General features: G+C 36.2%; 22 non-coding genes across 22 annotated transcripts; 11 read left to right on the top strand and 11 right to left on the bottom strand.

Moving 5' to 3' along the window:
- Positions 1 to 1,396: 1,396 nt before the first annotated feature.
- Positions 1,397 to 1,468, bottom strand: TRNAE-UUC (transfer RNA glutamic acid (anticodon UUC)). The gene has a single exon. It is a non-coding gene; the product is annotated as a tRNA-Glu (tRNA).
- A 1,432-nt stretch (positions 1,469 to 2,900) lies between these two features.
- On the bottom strand, positions 2,901 to 2,972 carry TRNAE-UUC (transfer RNA glutamic acid (anticodon UUC)). Its single transcript has one exon. It is a non-coding gene; the product is annotated as a tRNA-Glu (tRNA).
- A 117-nt stretch (positions 2,973 to 3,089) lies between these two features.
- On the top strand, positions 3,090 to 3,162 carry TRNAM-CAU (transfer RNA methionine (anticodon CAU)). Its single transcript has one exon. It is a non-coding gene; the product is annotated as a tRNA-Met (tRNA).
- A 1,442-nt stretch (positions 3,163 to 4,604) lies between these two features.
- On the top strand, positions 4,605 to 4,677 carry TRNAM-CAU (transfer RNA methionine (anticodon CAU)). The gene has a single exon. It is a non-coding gene; the product is annotated as a tRNA-Met (tRNA).
- An 899-nt stretch (positions 4,678 to 5,576) lies between these two features.
- Positions 5,577 to 5,648, bottom strand: TRNAE-UUC (transfer RNA glutamic acid (anticodon UUC)). Its single transcript has one exon. It is a non-coding gene; the product is annotated as a tRNA-Glu (tRNA).
- Positions 5,649 to 5,766: 118 nt separating this feature from the next.
- Positions 5,767 to 5,839, top strand: TRNAM-CAU (transfer RNA methionine (anticodon CAU)). Its single transcript has one exon. It is a non-coding gene; the product is annotated as a tRNA-Met (tRNA).
- A 1,253-nt stretch (positions 5,840 to 7,092) lies between these two features.
- TRNAE-UUC (transfer RNA glutamic acid (anticodon UUC)) lies at positions 7,093 to 7,164 on the bottom strand. Its single transcript has one exon. It is a non-coding gene; the product is annotated as a tRNA-Glu (tRNA).
- Positions 7,165 to 7,281: 117 nt separating this feature from the next.
- TRNAM-CAU (transfer RNA methionine (anticodon CAU)) lies at positions 7,282 to 7,354 on the top strand. The gene has a single exon. It is a non-coding gene; the product is annotated as a tRNA-Met (tRNA).
- A 1,244-nt stretch (positions 7,355 to 8,598) lies between these two features.
- Positions 8,599 to 8,670, bottom strand: TRNAE-UUC (transfer RNA glutamic acid (anticodon UUC)). The gene has a single exon. It is a non-coding gene; the product is annotated as a tRNA-Glu (tRNA).
- A 117-nt stretch (positions 8,671 to 8,787) lies between these two features.
- TRNAM-CAU (transfer RNA methionine (anticodon CAU)) lies at positions 8,788 to 8,860 on the top strand. The gene has a single exon. It is a non-coding gene; the product is annotated as a tRNA-Met (tRNA).
- A 1,253-nt stretch (positions 8,861 to 10,113) lies between these two features.
- TRNAE-UUC (transfer RNA glutamic acid (anticodon UUC)) lies at positions 10,114 to 10,185 on the bottom strand. The gene has a single exon. It is a non-coding gene; the product is annotated as a tRNA-Glu (tRNA).
- Positions 10,186 to 10,302: 117 nt separating this feature from the next.
- Positions 10,303 to 10,375, top strand: TRNAM-CAU (transfer RNA methionine (anticodon CAU)). The gene has a single exon. It is a non-coding gene; the product is annotated as a tRNA-Met (tRNA).
- A 903-nt stretch (positions 10,376 to 11,278) lies between these two features.
- TRNAE-UUC (transfer RNA glutamic acid (anticodon UUC)) lies at positions 11,279 to 11,350 on the bottom strand. The gene has a single exon. It is a non-coding gene; the product is annotated as a tRNA-Glu (tRNA).
- Positions 11,351 to 12,782: 1,432 nt separating this feature from the next.
- Positions 12,783 to 12,854, bottom strand: TRNAE-UUC (transfer RNA glutamic acid (anticodon UUC)). Its single transcript has one exon. It is a non-coding gene; the product is annotated as a tRNA-Glu (tRNA).
- Positions 12,855 to 14,286: 1,432 nt separating this feature from the next.
- On the bottom strand, positions 14,287 to 14,358 carry TRNAE-UUC (transfer RNA glutamic acid (anticodon UUC)). Its single transcript has one exon. It is a non-coding gene; the product is annotated as a tRNA-Glu (tRNA).
- A 117-nt stretch (positions 14,359 to 14,475) lies between these two features.
- On the top strand, positions 14,476 to 14,548 carry TRNAM-CAU (transfer RNA methionine (anticodon CAU)). Its single transcript has one exon. It is a non-coding gene; the product is annotated as a tRNA-Met (tRNA).
- Positions 14,549 to 15,990: 1,442 nt separating this feature from the next.
- Positions 15,991 to 16,063, top strand: TRNAM-CAU (transfer RNA methionine (anticodon CAU)). The gene has a single exon. It is a non-coding gene; the product is annotated as a tRNA-Met (tRNA).
- An 899-nt stretch (positions 16,064 to 16,962) lies between these two features.
- On the bottom strand, positions 16,963 to 17,034 carry TRNAE-UUC (transfer RNA glutamic acid (anticodon UUC)). Its single transcript has one exon. It is a non-coding gene; the product is annotated as a tRNA-Glu (tRNA).
- A 118-nt stretch (positions 17,035 to 17,152) lies between these two features.
- Positions 17,153 to 17,225, top strand: TRNAM-CAU (transfer RNA methionine (anticodon CAU)). The gene has a single exon. It is a non-coding gene; the product is annotated as a tRNA-Met (tRNA).
- Positions 17,226 to 18,478: 1,253 nt separating this feature from the next.
- On the bottom strand, positions 18,479 to 18,550 carry TRNAE-UUC (transfer RNA glutamic acid (anticodon UUC)). Its single transcript has one exon. It is a non-coding gene; the product is annotated as a tRNA-Glu (tRNA).
- Positions 18,551 to 18,667: 117 nt separating this feature from the next.
- TRNAM-CAU (transfer RNA methionine (anticodon CAU)) lies at positions 18,668 to 18,740 on the top strand. Its single transcript has one exon. It is a non-coding gene; the product is annotated as a tRNA-Met (tRNA).
- Positions 18,741 to 20,182: 1,442 nt separating this feature from the next.
- On the top strand, positions 20,183 to 20,255 carry TRNAM-CAU (transfer RNA methionine (anticodon CAU)). Its single transcript has one exon. It is a non-coding gene; the product is annotated as a tRNA-Met (tRNA).
- The last annotated feature ends 459 nt before the right edge of the window (positions 20,256 to 20,714 follow it).

Genomic DNA, 20,714 nt, shown 5'->3' with positions numbered 1-20,714 from the left:
TAAAAAAAAACATTTCACTGACATTATTTTGTTAAACAAAAATAATCCCACCATTTCAAAAATGAAGTAAATAAGGCAGGAGCCTTGTTAGCGCAGTAGGTAGCGTCAGTCTCATAATCTGAAGGTCGTGAGTTCAATCCTCACACAGGGCATTTTTATTGATGTTTGTTTTGAGAGCATGGCATTGCAATCTAATGGTGCATACACACGATCAGATTTTTTCTTCAGATATGGACGATAACGATTTAAAAATCGTTCAGTCGTTCATATCTGAAGGAAAATCGTTCATATCTGACATGCCTGAACGATGGACGATCAACGATGCGCGTTCCCGTTTGTCAGATAACGATATCTGACATCTGATGGGTTTGCAGTCAGACTTGGACGATTCCATTCATTTTAATGCAGTCAAAAATCGTTCAATCGTTCAAATCGTTCAAAACTTTGGTCAAATCGTTCAAATCGTTTAGTCGTTCAGTCGTTCATCTGACAAATCTGACAAGTCTGACAAATCTGACCGTGTGTACGCTCCATAAGAGATGCAGCACTTTGTCTAACAAACTTGACTGCATTCAAATTTTACCTTTCTTGTTGAGTGGAGTATTCTGCTTTTTTTTTTTCAAAATAAGCTTTCATAACTCACGTGACCACTAATAGATTTCAGACCAGCAATATCAGAAAAGATATCAAATAATTTGTCCAAGATGGACCCTATTTATATAAAATAGTTAATAGAAATCATTTTTCATGGTCATAGTCAAAACTTTGTCCTCAGAAATCTTACCGCCAATGGATTTTAGACCTTAATTAATGGCAAAGGTGTGTTCAAATCACTTATCACATTTACAACAATTTTTTATTTTGTGTTTCATGCTTTTTGCCCTGATAGAGGTACATTGCAATCTCCAAGCCTCTATTCTGTTACTTACAATATTGATAGAACATTTGGAAATTTTTCCTCTAAGAATTGGTGGAGTTTTCTGTTTCTAAGATGACATGTGCCCTCAATCTTTTGTTTATTTCTGAATGATTTCAGAGCAAGAATAGTGGGAATTGTGATAATTTATTTCTCAGAATTGGAATCAATACAGAAGAAAGTGGAGCACAAGGCATTGTTCTAGTCTTCTTTGTGATTTTATTCCCTCAGAGCTTTGCAATGCAATCAAAGAGCCACAATTCCATTTCTCACAAAGATTCAGGACATCTTAAATTTTACCTGTCTTCAGTTAAAGACAAATGATAATGGCATAAATATTGTCATAACTGGAAGAAGCAACACACATGTGCAATTGGGACCACATCAGGTACCAATCAGACAGAAGGAAACACTTGGCTGCAATTATTATCTTTTGGTCCTCTGTTTTTGAATCTGTCTTAAAACAGCAATAAGGTTGTATTCCCATACCGGGAGTCGAACCCGGGCCGCCTGGGTGAAAACCAGGAATCCTAACCGCTAGACCATATGGGAAGATGTCAATTGTGTCCTTCACTGTTTCATATAATATAAAAAAAAACATTTCACTGACATTATTTTGTTAAACAAAAATAATCCCACCATTTCAAAAATGAAGTAAATAAGGCAGGAGCCTTGTTAGCGCAGTAGGTAGCGTCAGTCTCATAATCTGAAGGTCGTGAGTTCAATCCTCACACAGGGCATTTTTATTGATGTTTGTTTTGAGAGCATGGCATTGCAATCTAATGGTGCATACACACGATCAGATTTTTTCTTCAGATATGGACGATAACGATTTAAAAATCGTTCAGTCGTTCATATCTGAAGGAAAATCGTTCATATCTGACATGCCTGAACGATGGACGATCAACGATGCGCGTTCCCGTTTGTCAGATAACGATATCTGACATCTGATGGGTTTGCAGTCAGACTTGGACGATTCCATTCATTTTAATGCAGTCAAAAATCGTTCAATCGTTCAAATCGTTCAAAACTTTGGTCAAATCGTTCAAATCGTTTAGTCGTTCAGTCGTTCATCTGACAAATCTGACAAGTCTGACAAATCTGACCGTGTGTACGCTCCATAAGAGATGCAGCACTTTGTCTAACAAACTTGACTGCATTCAAATTTTACCTTTCTTGTTGAGTGGAGTATTCTGTTTTTTTTTTTTCAAAATAAGCTTTCATAACTCACGTGACCACTAATAGATTTCAGACCAGCAATATCAGAAAAGATATCAAATAATTTGTCCAAGATGGACCCTATTTATATAAAATAGTTAATAGAAATCATTTTTCATGGTCATAGTCAAAACTTTGTCCTCAGAAATCTTACCGCCAATGGATTTTAGACCTTAATTAATGGCAAAGGTGTGTTCAAATCACTTATCACATTTACAACAATTTTTTATTTTGTGTTTCATGCTTTTTGCCCTGATAGAGGTACATTGCAATCTCCAAGCCTCTATTCTGTTACTTACAATATTGATAGAACATTTGGAAATTTTTCCTCTAAGAATTGGTGGAGTTTTCTGTTTCTAAGATGACATGTGCCCTCAATCTTTTGTTTATTTCTGAATGATTTCAGAGCAAGAATAGTGGGAATTGTGATAATTTATTTCTCAGAATTGGAATCAATACAGAAGAAAGTGGAGCACAAGGCATTGTTCTAGTCTTCTTTGTGATTTTATTCCCTCAGAGCTTTGCAATGCAATCAAAGAGCCACAATTCCATTTCTCACAAAGATTCAGGACATCTTAAATTTTACCTGTCTTCAGTTAAAGACAAATGATAATGGCATAAATATTGTCATAACTGGAAGAAGCAACACACATGTGCAATTGGGACCACATCAGGTACCAATCAGACAGAAGGAAACACTTGGCTGCAATTATTATCTTTTGGTCCTCTGTTTTTGAATCTGTCTTAAAACAGAAATAGGGTTGTATTCCCATACCGGGAGTCGAACCCGGGCCGCCTGGGTGAAAACCAGGAATCCTAACCGCTAGACCATATGGGAAGATGTCGATTGCGTCCTTCACTGTTTCATATAATATAAAAAAAAACATTTCACTGACATTATTTTGTTAAACAAAAATAATCCCACCATTTCAAAAATGAAGTAAATAAGGCAGGAGCCTTGTTAGCGCAGTAGGTAGCGCGTCAGTCTCATAATCTGAAGGTCGTGAGTTCAATCCTCACACAGGGCATTTTTATTGATGTTTGTTTTGAGAGCATGGCATTGCAATCTAATGGTGCATACACACGATCAGATTTTTTCTTCAGATATGGACGATAACGATTTAAAAATCGTTCAGTCGTTCATATCTGAAGGAAAATCGTTCATATCTGACATGCCTGAACGATGGACGATCAACGATGCGCGTTCCCGTTTGTCAGATAACGATATCTGACATCTGATGGGTTTGCAGTCAGACTTGGACGATTCCATTCATTTTAATGCAGTCAAAAATCGTTCAATCGTTCAAATCGTTCAAATCGTTCAAAACTTTGGTCAAATCGTTCAAATCGTTTAGTCGTTCAGTCGTTCATCTGACAAATCTGACAAGTCTGACAAATCTGACCGTGTGTACGCTCCATAAGAGATGCAGCACTTTGTCTAACAAACTTGACTGCATTCAAATTTTACCTTTCTTGTTGAGTGGAGTATTCTGTTTTTTTTTTTTCAAAATAAGCTTTCATAACTCACGTGACCACTAATAGATTTCAGACCAGCAATATCAGAAAAGATATCAAATAATTTGTCCAAGATGGACCCTATTTATATAAAATAGTTAATAGAAATCATTTTTCATGGTCATAGTCAAAACTTTGTCCTCAGAAATCTTACCGCCAATGGATTTTAGACCTTAATTAATGGCAAAGGTGTGTTCAAATCACTTATCACATTTACAACAATTTTTTATTTTGTGTTTCATGCTTTTTGCCCTGATAGAGGTACATTGCAATCTCCAAGCCTCTATTCTGTTACTTACAATATTGATAGAACATTTGGAAATTTTTCCTCTAAGAATTGGTGGAGTTTTCTGTTTCTAAGATGACATGTGCCCTCAATCTTTTGTTTATTTCTGAATGATTTCAGAGCAAGAATAGTGGGAATTGTGATAATTTATTTCTCAGAATTGGAATCAATACAGAAGAAAGTGGAGCACAAGGCATTGTTCTAGTCTTCTTTGTGATTTTATTCCCTCAGAGCTTTGCAATGCAATCAAAGAGCCACAATTCCATTTCTCACAAAGATTCAGGACATCTTAAATTTTACCTGTCTTCAGTTAAAGACAAATGATAATGGCATAAATATTGTCATAACTGGAAGAAGCAACACACATGTGCAATTGGGACCACATCAGGTACCAATCAGACAGAAGGAAACACTTGGCTGCAATTATTATCTTTTGGTCCTCTGTTTTTGAATCTGTCTTAAAACAGAAATAGGGTTGTATTCCAATACCGGGAGTCGAACCCAGGCCGCCTGGGTGAAAACAAGGAATCCTAACCGCTAGACCATATGGGAAGATGTCGATTGCGTCCTTCACTGTTTCATATAATATAAAAAAAAACATTTCACTGACATTATTTTGTTAAACAAAAATAATCCCACCATTTCAAAAATGAAGTAAATAAGGCAGGAGCCTTGTTAGCGCAGTAGGTAGCGCGTCAGTCTCATAATCTGAAGGTCGTGAGTTCAATCCTCACACAGGGCATTTTTATTGATGTTTGTTTTGAGAGCATGGCATTGCAATCTAAAAGATGCAGCACTTTGTCTAACAAACTTGACTGCATTCAAATTCCTTTCTTGTTGAGTGGAGTATTCTGTTTTTTTTTTTCAAAATAAGCTTTCATAACTCACGTGACCACTAATAGATTTCAGACCAGCAATATCAGAAAAGATATCAAATAATTTGTCCAAGATGGACCCTATTTATATAAAATAGTTAATAGAAATCATTTTTCATGGTCATAGTCAAAACTTTGTCCTCAGAAATCTTACCGCCAATGGATTTTAGACCTTAATTAATGGCAAAGGTGTGTTCAAATCACTTATCACATTTACAACAATTTTTTATTTTGTGTTTCATGCTTTTTGCCCTGATAGAGGTACATTGCAATCTCCAAGCCTCTATTCTGTTACTTACAATATTGATAGAACATTTGGAAATTTTTCCTCTAAGAATTGGTGGAGTTTTCTGTTTCTAAGATGACATGTGCCCTCAATCTTTTGTTTATTTCTGAATGATTTCAGAGCAAGAATAGTGGGAATTGTGATAATTTATTTCTCAGAATTGGAATCAATACAGAAGAAAGTGGAGCACAAGGCATTGTTCTAGTCTTCTTTGTGATTTTATTCCCTCAGAGCTTTGCAATGCAATCAAAGAGCCACAATTCCATTTCTCACAAAGATTCAGGACATCTTAAATTTTACCTGTCTTCAGTTAAAGACAAATGATAATGGCATAAATATTGTCATAACTGGAAGAAGCAACACACATGTGCAATTGGGACCACATCAGGTACCAATCAGACAGAAGGAAACACTTGGCTGCAATTATTATCTTTTGGTCCTCTGTTTTTGAATCTGTCTTAAAACAGCAATAAGGTTGTATTCCCATACCGGGAGTCGAACCCGGGCCGCCTGGGTGAAAACCAGGAATCCTAACCGCTAGACCATATGGGAAGATGTTGATTGCGTCCTTCACTGTTTCATATAATATAAAAAAAAAACATTTCACTGACATTATTTTGTTAAACAAAAATAATCCCACCATGTCAAAAATGAAGTAAATAAGGCGGGAGCCTTGTTAGCGCAGTAGGTAGCGCGTCAGTCTCATAATCTGAAGGTCGTGAGTTCAATCCTCACACAGGGCATTTTTATTGATGTTTGTTTTGAGAGCATGGCATTGCAATCTAATGGTGCATACACACGATCAGATTTTTTCTTCAGATATGGACGATAACGATTTAAAAATCGTTCAGTCGTTCATATCTGAAGGAAAATCGTTCATATCTGACATGCCTGAACGATGGACGATCAACGATGCGCGTTCCCGTTTGTCAGATAACGATATGTGACATCTGATGGGTTTGCAGTCAGACTTGGACGATTCCATTCATTTTAATGCAGTCAAAAATCGTTCAATCGTTCAAATCGTTCAAAACTTTGGTCAAATCGTTCAAATCGTTCAAATCGTTTAGTCGTTCAGTCGTTCATCTGACAAATCTGACAAGTCTGACAAATCTGACCGTGTGTACGCTCCATAAGAGATGCAGCACTTTGTCTAACAAACTTGACTGCATTCAAATTTTACCTTTCTTGTTGAGTGGAGTATTCTGTTTTTTTTTTTTCAAAATAAGCTTTCATAACTCACGTGACCACTAATAGATTTCAGACCAGCAATATCAGAAAAGATATCAAATAATTTGTCCAAGATGGACCCTATTTATATAAAATAGTTAATAGAAATCATTTTTCATGGTCATAGTCAAAACTTTGTCCTCAGAAATCTTACCGCCAATGGATTTTAGACCTTAATTAATGGCAAAGGTGTGTTCAAATCACTTATCACATTTACAACAATTTTTTATTTTGTGTTTCATGCTTTTTGCCCTGATAGAGGTACATTGCAATCTCCAAGCCTCTATTCTGTTACTTACAATATTGATAGAACATTTGGAAATTTTTCCTCTAAGAATTGGTGGAGTTTTCTGTTTCTAAGATGACATGTGCCCTCAATCTTTTGTTTATTTCTGAATGATTTCAGAGCAAGAATAGTGGGAATTGTGATAATTTATTTCTCAGAATTGGAATCAATACAGAAGAAAGTGGAGCACAAGGCATTGTTCTAGTCTTCTTTGTGATTTTATTCCCTCAGAGCTTTGCAATGCAATCAAAGAGCCACAATTCCATTTCTCACAAAGATTCAGGACATCTTAAATTTTACCTGTCTTCAGTTAAAGACAAATGATAATGGCATAAATATTGTCATAACTGGAAGAAGCAACACACATGTGCAATTGGGACCACATCAGGTACCAATCAGACAGAAGGAAACACTTGGCTGCAATTATTATCTTTTGGTCCTCTGTTTTTGAATCTGTCTTAAAACAGAAATAGGGTTGTATTCCCATACCGGGAGTCGAACCCGGGCCGCCTGGGTGAAAACCAGGAATCCTAACCGCTAGACCATATGGGAAGATGTCGATTGCGTCCTTCACTGTTTCATATAATATAAAAAAAAACATTTCACTGACATTATTTTGTTAAACAAAAATAATCCCACCATTTCAAAAATGAAGTAAATAAGGCAGGAGCCTTGTTAGCGCAGTAGGTAGCGCGTCAGTCTCATAATCTGAAGGTCGTGAGTTCAATCCTCACACAGGGCATTTTTATTGATGTTTGTTTTGAGAGCATGGCATTGCAATCTAATGGTGCATACACACGATCAGATTTTTTCTTCAGATATGGACGATAACGATTTAAAAATCGTTCAGTCGTTCATATCTGAAGGAAAATCGTTCATATCTGACATGCCTGAACGATGGACGATCAACGATGCGCGTTCCCGTTTGTCAGATAACGATATCTGACATCTGATGGGTTTGCAGTCAGACTTGGACGATTCCATTCATTTTAATGCAGTCAAAAATCGTTCAATCGTTCAAATCGTTCAAAACTTTGGTCAAATCGTTCAAATCGTTTAGTCGTTCAGTCGTTCATCTGACAAATCTGACAAGTCTGACAAATCTGACTGTGTGTACGCTCCATAAGAGATGCAGCACTTTGTCTAACAAACTTGACTGCATTCAAATTTTACCTTTCTTGTTGAGTGGAGTATTCTGTTTTTTTTTTTTCAAAATAAGCTTTCATAACTCACGTGACCACTAATAGATTTCAGACCAGCAATATCAGAAAAGATATCAAATAATTTGTCCAAGATGGACCCTATTTATATAAAATAGTTAATAGAAATCATTTTTCATGGTCATAGTCAAAACTTTGTCCTCAGAAATCTTACCGCCAATGGATTTTAGACCTTAATTAATGGCAAAGGTGTGTTCAAATCACTTATCACATTTACAACAATTTTTTATTTTGTGTTTCATGCTTTTTGCCCTGATAGAGGTACATTGCAATCTCCAAGCCTCTATTCTGTTACTTACAATATTGATAGAACATTTGGAAATTTTTCCTCTAAGAATTGGTGGAGTTTTCTGTTTCTAAGATGACATGTGCCCTCAATCTTTTGTTTATTTCTGAATGATTTCAGAGCAAGAATAGTGGGAATTGTGATAATTTATTTCTCAGAATTGGAATCAATACAGAAGAAAGTGGAGCACAAGGCATTGTTCTAGTCTTCTTTGTGATTTTATTCCCTCAGAGCTTTGCAATGCAATCAAAGAGCCACAATTCCATTTCTCACAAAGATTCAGGACATCTTAAATTTTACCTGTCTTCAGTTAAAGACAAATGATAATGGCATAAATATTGTCATAACTGGAAGAAGCAACACACATGTGCAATTGGGACCACATCAGGTACCAATCAGACAGAAGGAAACACTTGGCTGCAATTATTATCTTTTGGTCCTCTGTTTTTGAATCTGTCTTAAAACAGAAATAGGGTTGTATTCCCATACCGGGAGTCGAACCCGGGCCGCCTGGGTGAAAACCAGGAATCCTAACCGCTAGACCATATGGGAAGATGTCGATTGCGTCCTTCACTGTTTCATATAATATAAAAAAAAACATTTCACTGACATTATTTTGTTAAACAAAAATAATCCCACCATTTCAAAAATGAAGTAAATAAGGCAGGAGCCTTGTTAGCGCAGTAGGTAGCGCGTCAGTCTCATAATCTGAAGGTCGTGAGTTCAATCCTCACACAGGGCATTTTTATTGATGTTTGTTTTGAGAGCATGGCATTGCAATCTAATGGTGCATACACACGATCAGATTTTTTCTTCAGATATGGACGATAACGATTTAAAAATCGTTCAGTCGTTCATATCTGAAGGAAAATCGTTCATATCTGACATGCCTGAACGATGGACGATCAACGATGCGCGTTCCCGTTTGTCAGATAACGATATCTGACATCTGATGGGTTTGCAGTCAGACTTGGACGATTCCATTCATTTTAATGCAGTCAAAAATCGTTCAATCGTTCAAATCGTTCAAATCGTTCAAAACTTTGGTCAAATCGTTCAAATCGTTTAGTCGTTCAGTCGTTCATCTGACAAATCTGACAAGTCTGACAAATCTGACCGTGTGTACGCTCCATAAGAGATGCAGCACTTTGTCTAACAAACTTGACTGCATTCAAATTTTACCTTTCTTGTTGAGTGGAGTATTCTGTTTTTTTTTTTTCAAAATAAGCTTTCATAACTCACGTGACCACTAATAGATTTCAGACCAGCAATATCAGAAAAGATATCAAATAATTTGTCCAAGATGGACCCTATTTATATAAAATAGTTAATAGAAATCATTTTTCATGGTCATAGTCAAAACTTTGTCCTCAGAAATCTTACCGCCAATGGATTTTAGACCTTAATTAATGGCAAAGGTGTGTTCAAATCACTTATCACATTTACAACAATTTTTTATTTTGTGTTTCATGCTTTTTGCCCTGATAGAGGTACATTGCAATCTCCAAGCCTCTATTCTGTTACTTACAATATTGATAGAACATTTGGAAATTTTTCCTCTAAGAATTGGTGGAGTTTTCTGTTTCTAAGATGACATGTGCCCTCAATCTTTTGTTTATTTCTGAATGATTTCAGAGCAAGAATAGTGGGAATTGTGATAATTTATTTCTCAGAATTGGAATCAATACAGAAGAAAGTGGAGCACAAGGCATTGTTCTAGTCTTCTTTGTGATTTTATTCCCTCAGAGCTTTGCAATGCAATCAAAGAGCCACAATTCCATTTCTCACAAAGATTCAGGACATCTTAAATTTTACCTGTCTTCAGTTAAAGACAAATGATAATGGCATAAATATTGTCATAACTGGAAGAAGCAACACACATGTGCAATTGGGACCACATCAGGTACCAATCAGACAGAAGGAAACACTTGGCTGCAATTATTATCTTTTGGTCCTCTGTTTTTGAATCTGTCTTAAAACAGAAATAGGGTTGTATTCCCATACCGGGAGTCGAACCCGGGCCGCCTGGGTGAAAACCAGGAATCCTAACCGCTAGACCATATGGGAAGATGTCGATTGCGTCCTTCACTGTTTCATATAATATAAAAAAAAACATTTCACTGACATTATTTTGTTAAACAAAAATAATCCCACCATTTCAAAAATGAAGTAAATAAGGCAGGAGCCTTGTTAGCGCAGTAGGTAGCGCGTCAGTCTCATAATCTGAAGGTCGTGAGTTCAATCCTCACACAGGGCATTTTTATTGATGTTTGTTTTGAGAGCATGGCATTGCAATCTAAGAGATGCAGCACTTTGTCTAACAAACTTGACTGCATTCAAATTTTACCTTTCTTGTTGAGTGGAGTATTCTGCTTTTTTTTTTTCAAAATAAGCTTTCATAACTCACGTGACCACTAATAGATTTCAGACCAGCAATATCAGAAAAGATATCAAATAATTTGTCCAAGATGGACCCTATTTATATAAAATAGTTAATAGAAATCATTTTTCATGGTCATAGTCAAAACTTTGTCCTCAGAAATCTTACCGCCAATGGATTTTAGACCTTAATTAATGGCAAAGGTGTGTTCAAATCACTTATCACATTTACAACAATTTTTTATTTTGTGTTTCATGCTTTTTGCCCTGATAGAGGTACATTGCAATCTCCAAGCCTCTATTCTGTTACTTACAATATTGATAGAACATTTGGAAATTTTTCCTCTAAGAATTGGTGGAGTTTTCTGTTTCTAAGATGACATGTGCCCTCAATCTTTTGTTTATTTCTGAATGATTTCAGAGCAAGAATAGTGGGAATTGTGATAATTTATTTCTCAGAATTGGAATCAATACAGAAGAAAGTGGAGCACAAGGCATTGTTCTAGTCTTCTTTGTGATTTTATTCCCTCAGAGCTTTGCAATGCAATCAAAGAGCCACAATTCCATTTCTCACAAAGATTCAGGACATCTTAAATTTTACCTGTCTTCAGTTAAAGACAAATGATAATGGCATAAATATTGTCATAACTGGAAGAAGCAACACACATGTGCAATTGGGACCACATCAGGTACCAATCAGACAGAAGGAAACACTTGGCTGCAATTATTATCTTTTGGTCCTCTGTTTTTGAATCTGTCTTAAAACAGCAATAAGGTTGTATTCCCATACCGGGAGTCGAACCCGGGCCGCCTGGGTGAAAACCAGGAATCCTAACCGCTAGACCATATGGGAAGATGTCAATTGTGTCCTTCACTGTTTCATATAATATAAAAAAAAACATTTCACTGACATTATTTTGTTAAACAAAAATAATCCCACCATTTCAAAAATGAAGTAAATAAGGCAGGAGCCTTGTTAGCGCAGTAGGTAGCGTCAGTCTCATAATCTGAAGGTCGTGAGTTCAATCCTCACACAGGGCATTTTTATTGATGTTTGTTTTGAGAGCATGGCATTGCAATCTAATGGTGCATACACACGATCAGATTTTTTCTTCAGATATGGACGATAACGATTTAAAAATCGTTCAGTCGTTCATATCTGAAGGAAAATCGTTCATATCTGACATGCCTGAACGATGGACGATCAACGATGCGCGTTCCCGTTTGTCAGATAACGATATCTGACATCTGATGGGTTTGCAGTCAGACTTGGACGATTCCATTCATTTTAATGCAGTCAAAAATCGTTCAATCGTTCAAATCGTTCAAAACTTTGGTCAAATCGTTCAAATCGTTTAGTCGTTCAGTCGTTCATCTGACAAATCTGACAAGTCTGACAAATCTGACCGTGTGTACGCTCCATAAGAGATGCAGCACTTTGTCTAACAAACTTGACTGCATTCAAATTTTACCTTTCTTGTTGAGTGGAGTATTCTGCTTTTTTTTTTTCAAAATAAGCTTTCATAACTCACGTGACCACTAATAGATTTCAGACCAGCAATATCAGAAAAGATATCAAATAATTTGTCCAAGATGGACCCTATTTATATAAAATAGTTAATAGAAATCATTTTTCATGGTCATAGTCAAAACTTTGTCCTCAGAAATCTTACCGCCAATGGATTTTAGACCTTAATTAATGGCAAAGGTGTGTTCAAATCACTTATCACATTTACAACAATTTTTTATTTTGTGTTTCATGCTTTTTGCCCTGATAGAGGTACATTGCAATCTCCAAGCCTCTATTCTGTTACTTACAATATTGATAGAACATTTGGAAATTTTTCCTCTAAGAATTGGTGGAGTTTTCTGTTTCTAAGATGACATGTGCCCTCAATCTTTTGTTTATTTCTGAATGATTTCAGAGCAAGAATAGTGGGAATTGTGATAATTTATTTCTCAGAATTGGAATCAATACAGAAGAAAGTGGAGCACAAGGCATTGTTCTAGTCTTCTTTGTGATTTTATTCCCTCAGAGCTTTGCAATGCAATCAAAGAGCCACAATTCCATTTCTCACAAAGATTCAGGACATCTTAAATTTTACCTGTCTTCAGTTAAAGACAAATGATAATGGCATAAATATTGTCATAACTGGAAGAAGCAACACACATGTGCAATTGGGACCACATCAGGTACCAATCAGACAGAAGGAAACACTTGGCTGCAATTATTATCTTTTGGTCCTCTGTTTTTGAATCTGTCTTAAAACAGCAATAAGGTTGTATTCCCATACCGGGAGTCGAACCCGGGCCGCCTGGGTGAAAACCAGGAATCCTAACCGCTAGACCATATGGGAAGATGTCAATTGTGTCCTTCACTGTTTCATATAATATAAAAAAAAACATTTCACTGACATTATTTTGTTAAACAAAAATAATCCCACCATTTCAAAAATGAAGTAAATAAGGCAGGAGCCTTGTTAGCGCAGTAGGTAGCGTCAGTCTCATAATCTGAAGGTCGTGAGTTCAATCCTCACACAGGGCATTTTTATTGATGTTTGTTTTGAGAGCATGGCATTGCAATCTAATGGTGCATACACACGATCAGATTTTTTCTTCAGATATGGACGATAACGATTTAAAAATCGTTCAGTCGTTCATATCTGAAGGAAAATCGTTCATATCTGACATGCCTGAACGATGGACGATCAACGATGCGCGTTCCCGTTTGTCAGATAACGATATCTGACATCTGATGGGTTTGCAGTCAGACTTGGACGATTCCATTCATTTTAATGCAGTCAAAAATCGTTCAATCGTTCAAATCGTTCAAAACTTTGGTCAAATCGTTCAAATCGTTTAGTCGTTCAGTCGTTCATCTGACAAATCTGACAAGTCTGACAAATCTGACCGTGTGTACGCTCCATAAGAGATGCAGCACTTTGTCTAACAAACTTGACTGCATTCAAATTTTACCTTTCTTGTTGAGTGGAGTATTCTGTTTTTTTTTTTTCAAAATAAGCTTTCATAACTCACGTGACCACTAATAGATTTCAGACCAGCAATATCAGAAAAGATATCAAATAATTTGTCCAAGATGGACCCTATTTATATAAAATAGTTAATAGAAATCATTTTTCATGGTCATAGTCAAAACTTTGTCCTCAGAAATCTTACCGCCAATGGATTTTAGACCTTAATTAATGGCAAAGGTGTGTTCAAATCACTTATCACATTTACAACAATTTTTTATTTTGTGTTTCATGCTTTTTGCCCTGATAGAGGTACATTGCAATCTCCAAGCCTCTATTCTGTTACTTACAATATTGATAGAACATTTGGAAATTTTTCCTCTAAGAATTGGTGGAGTTTTCTGTTTCTAAGATGACATGTGCCCTCAATCTTTTGTTTATTTCTGAATGATTTCAGAGCAAGAATAGTGGGAATTGTGATAATTTATTTCTCAGAATTGGAATCAATACAGAAGAAAGTGGAGCACAAGGCATTGTTCTAGTCTTCTTTGTGATTTTATTCCCTCAGAGCTTTGCAATGCAATCAAAGAGCCACAATTCCATTTCTCACAAAGATTCAGGACATCTTAAATTTTACCTGTCTTCAGTTAAAGACAAATGATAATGGCATAAATATTGTCATAACTGGAAGAAGCAACACACATGTGCAATTGGGACCACATCAGGTACCAATCAGACAGAAGGAAACACTTGGCTGCAATTATTATCTTTTGGTCCTCTGTTTTTGAATCTGTCTTAAAACAGAAATAGGGTTGTATTCCCATACCGGGAGTCGAACCCGGGCCGCCTGGGTGAAAACCAGGAATCCTAACCGCTAGACCATATGGGAAGATGTCGATTGCGTCCTTCACTGTTTCATATAATATAAAAAAAAACATTTCACTGACATTATTTTGTTAAACAAAAATAATCCCACCATTTCAAAAATGAAGTAAATAAGGCAGGAGCCTTGTTAGCGCAGTAGGTAGCGCGTCAGTCTCATAATCTGAAGGTCGTGAGTTCAATCCTCACACAGGGCATTTTTATTGATGTTTGTTTTGAGAGCATGGCATTGCAATCTAATGGTGCATACACACGATCAGATTTTTTCTTCAGATATGGACGATAACGATTTAAAAATCGTTCAGTCGTTCATATCTGAAGGAAAATCGTTCATATCTGACATGCCTGAACGATGGACGATCAACGATGCGCGTTCCCGTTTGTCAGATAACGATATCTGACATCTGATGGGTTTGCAGTCAGACTTGGACGATTCCATTCATTTTAATGCAGTCAAAAATCGTTCAATCGTTCAAATCGTTCAAATCGTTCAAAACTTTGGTCAAATCGTTCAAATCGTTTAGTCGTTCAGTCGTTCATCTGACAAATCTGACAAGTCTGACAAATCTGACCGTGTGTACGCTCCATAAGAGATGCAGCACTTTGTCTAACAAACTTGACTGCATTCAAATTTTACCTTTCTTGTTGAGTGGAGTATTCTGTTTTTTTTTTTTCAAAATAAGCTTTCATAACTCACGTGACCACTAATAGATTTCAGACCAGCAATATCAGAAAAGATATCAAATAATTTGTCCAAGATGGACCCTATTTATATAAAATAGTTAATAGAAATCATTTTTCATGGTCATAGTCAAAACTTTGTCCTCAGAAATCTTACCGCCAATGGATTTTAGACCTTAATTAATGGCAAAGGTGTGTTCAAATCACTTATCACATTTACAACAATTTTTTATTTTGTGTTTCATGCTTTTTGCCCTGATAGAGGTACATTGCAATCTCCAAGCCTCTATTCTGTTACTTACAATATTGATAGAACATTTGGAAATTTTTCCTCTAAGAATTGGTGGAGTTTTCTGTTTCTAAGATGACATGTGCCCTCAATCTTTTGTTTATTTCTGAATGATTTCAGAGCAAGAATAGTGGGAATTGTGATAATTTATTTCTCAGAATTGGAATCAATACAGAAGAAAGTGGAGCACAAGGCATTGTTCTAGTCTTCTTTGTGATTTTATTCCCTCAGAGCTTTGCAATGCAATCAAAGAGCCACAATTCCATTTCTCACAAAGATTCAGGACATCTTAAATTTTACCTGTCTTCAGTTAAAGACAAATGATAATGGCATAAATATTGTCATAACTGGAAGAAGCAACACACATGTGCAATTGGGACCACATCAGGTACCAATCAGACAGAAGGAAACACTTGGCTGCAATTATTATCTTTTGGTCCTCTGTTTTTGAATCTGTCTTAAAACAGAAATAGGGTTGTATTCCAATACCGGGAGTCGAACCCAGGCCGCCTGGGTGAAAACAAGGAATCCTAACCGCTAGACCATATGGGAAGATGTCGATTGCGTCCTTCACTGTTTCATATAATATAAAAAAAAACATTTCACTGACATTATTTTGTTAAACAAAAATAATCCCACCATTTCAAAAATGAAGTAAATAAGGCAGGAGCCTTGTTAGCGCAGTAGGTAGCGCGTCAGTCTCATAATCTGAAGGTCGTGAGTTCAATCCTCACACAGGGCATTTTTATTGATGTTTGTTTTGAGAGCATGGCATTGCAATCTAAAAGATGCAGCACTTTGTCTAACAAACTTGACTGCATTCAAATTCCTTTCTTGTTGAGTGGAGTATTCTGTTTTTTTTTTTCAAAATAAGCTTTCATAACTCACGTGACCACTAATAGATTTCAGACCAGCAATATCAGAAAAGATATCAAATAATTTGTCCAAGATGGACCCTATTTATATAAAATAGTTAATAGAAATCATTTTTCATGGTCATAGTCAAAACTTTGTCCTCAGAAATCTTACCGCCAATGGATTTTAGACCTTAATTAATGGCAAAGGTGTGTTCAAATCACTTATCACATTTACAACAATTTTTTATTTTGTGTTTCATGCTTTTTGCCCTGATAGAGGTACATTGCAATCTCCAAGCCTCTATTCTGTTACTTACAATATTGATAGAACATTTGGAAATTTTTCCTCTAAGAATTGGTGGAGTTTTCTGTTTCTAAGATGACATGTGCCCTCAATCTTTTGTTTATTTCTGAATGATTTCAGAGCAAGAATAGTGGGAATTGTGATAATTTATTTCTCAGAATTGGAATCAATACAGAAGAAAGTGGAGCACAAGGCATTGTTCTAGTCTTCTTTGTGATTTTATTCCCTCAGAGCTTTGCAATGCAATCAAAGAGCCACAATTCCATTTCTCACAAAGATTCAGGACATCTTAAATTTTACCTGTCTTCAGTTAAAGACAAATGATAATGGCATAAATATTGTCATAACTGGAAGAAGCAACACACATGTGCAATTGGGACCACATCAGGTACCAATCAGACAGAAGGAAACACTTGGCTGCAATTATTATCTTTTGGTCCTCTGTTTTTGAATCTGTCTTAAAACAGCAATAAGGTTGTATTCCCATACCGGGAGTCGAACCCGGGCCGCCTGGGTGAAAACCAGGAATCCTAACCGCTAGACCATATGGGAAGATGTTGATTGCGTCCTTCACTGTTTCATATAATATAAAAAAAAAACATTTCACTGACATTATTTTGTTAAACAAAAATAATCCCACCATGTCAAAAATGAAGTAAATAAGGCGGGAGCCTTGTTAGCGCAGTAGGTAGCGCGTCAGTCTCATAATCTGAAGGTCGTGAGTTCAATCCTCACACAGGGCATTTTTATTGATGTTTGTTTTGAGAGCATGGCATTGCAATCTAATGGTGCATACACACGATCAGATTTTTTCTTCAGATATGGACGATAACGATTTAAAAATCGTTCAGTCGTTCATATCTGAAGGAAAATCGTTCATATCTGACATGCCTGAACGATGGACGATCAACGATGCGCGTTCCCGTTTGTCAGATAACGATATGTGACATCTGATGGGTTTGCAGTCAGACTTGGACGATTCCATTCATTTTAATGCAGTCAAAAATCGTTCAATCGTTCAAATCGTTCAAAACTTTGGTCAAATCGTTCAAATCGTTCAAATCGTTTAGTCGTTCAGTCGTTCATCTGACAAATCTGACAAGTCTGACAAATCTGACCGTGTGTACGCTCCATAAGAGATGCAGCACTTTGTCTAACAAACTTGACTGCATTCAAATTTTACCTTTCTTGTTGAGTGGAGTATTCTGTTTTTTTTTTTTCAAAATAAGCTTTCATAACTCACGTGACCACTAATAGATTTCAGACCAGCAATATCAGAAAAGATATCAAATAATTTGTCCAAGATGGACCCTATTTATATAAAATAGTTAATAGAAATCATTTTTCATGGTCATAGTCAAAACTTTGTCCTCAGAAATCTTACCGCCAATGGATTTTAGACCTTAATTAATGGCAAAGGTGTGTTCAAATCACTTATCACATTTACAACAATTTTTTATTTTGTGTTTCATGCTTTTTGCCCTGATAGAGGTACATTGCAATCTCCAAGCCTCTATTCTGTTACTTACAATATTGATAGAACATTTGGAAATTTTTCCTCTAAGAATTGGTGGAGTTTTCTGTTTCTAAGATGACATGTGCCCTCAATCTTTTGTTTATTTCTGAATGATTTCAGAGCAAGAATAGTGGGAATTGTGATAATTTATTTCTCAGAATTGGAATCAATACAGAAGAAAGTGGAGCACAAGGCATTGTTCTAGTCTTCTTTGTGATTTTATTCCCTCAGAGCTTTGCAATGCAATCAAAGAGCCACAATTCCATTTCTCACAAAGATTCAGGACATCTTAAATTTTACCTGTCTTCAGTTAAAGACAAATGATAATGGCATAAATATTGTCATAACTGGAAGAAGCAACACACATGTGCAATTGGGACCACATCAGGTACCAATCAGACAGAAGGAAACACTTGGCTGCAATTATTATCTTTTGGTCCTCTGTTTTTGAATCTGTCTTAAAACAGAAATAGGGTTGTATTCCCATACCGGGAGTCGAACCCGGGCCGCCTGGGTGAAAACCAGGAATCCTAACCGCTAGACCATATGGGAAGATGTCGATTGCGTCCTTCACTGTTTCATATAATATAAAAAAAAACATTTCACTGACATTATTTTGTTAAACAAAAATAATCCCACCATTTCAAAAATGAAGTAAATAAGGCAGGAGCCTTGTTAGCGCAGTAGGTAGCGCGTCAGTCTCATAATCTGAAGGTCGTGAGTTCAATCCTCACACAGGGCATTTTTATTGATGTTTGTTTTGAGAGCATGGCATTGCAATCTAATGGTGCATACACACGATCAGATTTTTTCTTCAGATATGGACGATAACGATTTAAAAATCGTTCAGTCGTTCATATCTGAAGGAAAATCGTTCATATCTGACATGCCTGAACGATGGACGATCAACGATGCGCGTTCCCGTTTGTCAGATAACGATATCTGACATCTGATGGGTTTGCAGTCAGACTTGGACGATTCCATTCATTTTAATGCAGTCAAAAATCGTTCAATCGTTCAAATCGTTCAAATCGTTCAAAACTTTGGTCAAATCGTTCAAATCGTTTAGTCGTTCAGTCGTTCATCTGACAAATCTGACAAGTCTGACAAATCTGACCGTGTGTACGCTCCATAAGAGATGCAGCACTTTGTCTAACAAACTTGACTGCATTCAAATTTTACCTTTCTTGTTGAGTGGAGTATTCTGTTTTTTTTTTTTCAAAATAAGCTTTCATAACTCACGTGACCACTAATAGATTTCAGACCAGCAATATCAGAAAAGATATCAAATAATTTGTCCAAGATGGACCCTATTTATATAAAATAGTTAATAGAAATCATTTTTCATGGTCATAGTCAAAACTTTGTCCTCAGAAATCTTACCGCCAATGGATTTTAGACCTTAATTAATGGCAAAGGTGTGTTCAAATCACTTATCACATTTACAACAATTTTTTATTTTGTGTTTCATGCTTTTTGCCCTGATAGAGGTACATTGCAATCTCCAAGCCTCTATTCTGTTACTTACAATATTGATAGAACATTTGGAAATTTTTCCTCTAAGAATTGGTGGAGTTTTCTGTTTCTAAGATGACATGTGCCCTCAATCTTTTGTTTATTTCTGAATGATTTCAGAGCAAGAATAGTGGGAATTGTGATAATTTATTTCTCAGAATTGGAATCAATACAGAAGAAAGTGGAGCACAAGGCATTGTTCTAGTCTTCTTTGTGATTTTATTCCCTCAGAGCTTTGCAATGCAATCAAAGAGCCACAATTCCATTTCTCACAAAGATTCAGGACATCTTAAATTTTACCTGTCTTCAGTTAAAGACAAATGATAATGGCATAAATATTGTCATAACTGGAAGAAGCAACACACATGTGCAATTGGGACCACATCAGGTACCAATCAGACAGAAGGAAACACTTGGCTGCAATTATTATCTTTTGGTCCTCTGTTTTTGAATCTGTCTTAAAACAGAAATAGGGTTGTATTCCAATACCGGGAGTCGAACCCGGGCCGCCTGGGTGAAAACAAGGAATCCTAACCGCTAGACCATATGGGAAGATGTCGATTGCGTCCTTCACTGTTTCATATAATATAAAAAAAAACATTTCACTGACATTATTTTGTTAAACAAAAATAATCCCACCATTTCAAAAATGAAGTAAATAAGGCAGGAGCCTTGTTAGCGCAGTAGGTAGCGCGTCAGTCTCATAATCTGAAGGTCGTGAGTTCAATCCTCACACAGGGCATTTTTATTGATGTTTGTTTTGAGAGCATGGCATTGCAATCTAAAAGATGCAGCACTTTGTCTAACAAACTTGACTGCATTCAAATTTTACCTTTCTTGTTGAGTGGAGTATTCTGTTTTTTTTTTTCAAAATAAGCTTTCATAACTCACGTGACCACTAATAGATTTCAGACCAGCAATATCAGAAAAGATATCAAATAATTTGTCCAAGATGGACCCTATTTATATAAAATAGTTAATAGAAATCATTTTTCATGGTCATAGTCAAAACTTTGTCCTCAGAAATCTTACCGCCAATGGATTTTAGACCTTAATTAATGGCAAAGGTGTGTTCAAATCACTTATCACATTTACAACAATTTTTTATTTTGTGTTTCATGCTTTTTGCCCTGATAGAGGTACATTGCAATCTCCAAGCCTCTATTCTGTTACTTACAATATTGATAGAACATTTGGAAAT

This window comes from Taudactylus pleione, unplaced genomic scaffold (genome assembly GCF_031769625.1).
Source record: "Taudactylus pleione unplaced genomic scaffold, aTauple2 ptg000248l, whole genome shotgun sequence".
Classification (NCBI taxonomy): domain Eukaryota; kingdom Metazoa; phylum Chordata; class Amphibia; order Anura; family Myobatrachidae; genus Taudactylus; species Taudactylus pleione.
The sequence above is the reverse complement of the archived record's forward strand: the minus strand, read 5'-3'. Positions and strand labels throughout refer to the sequence as shown.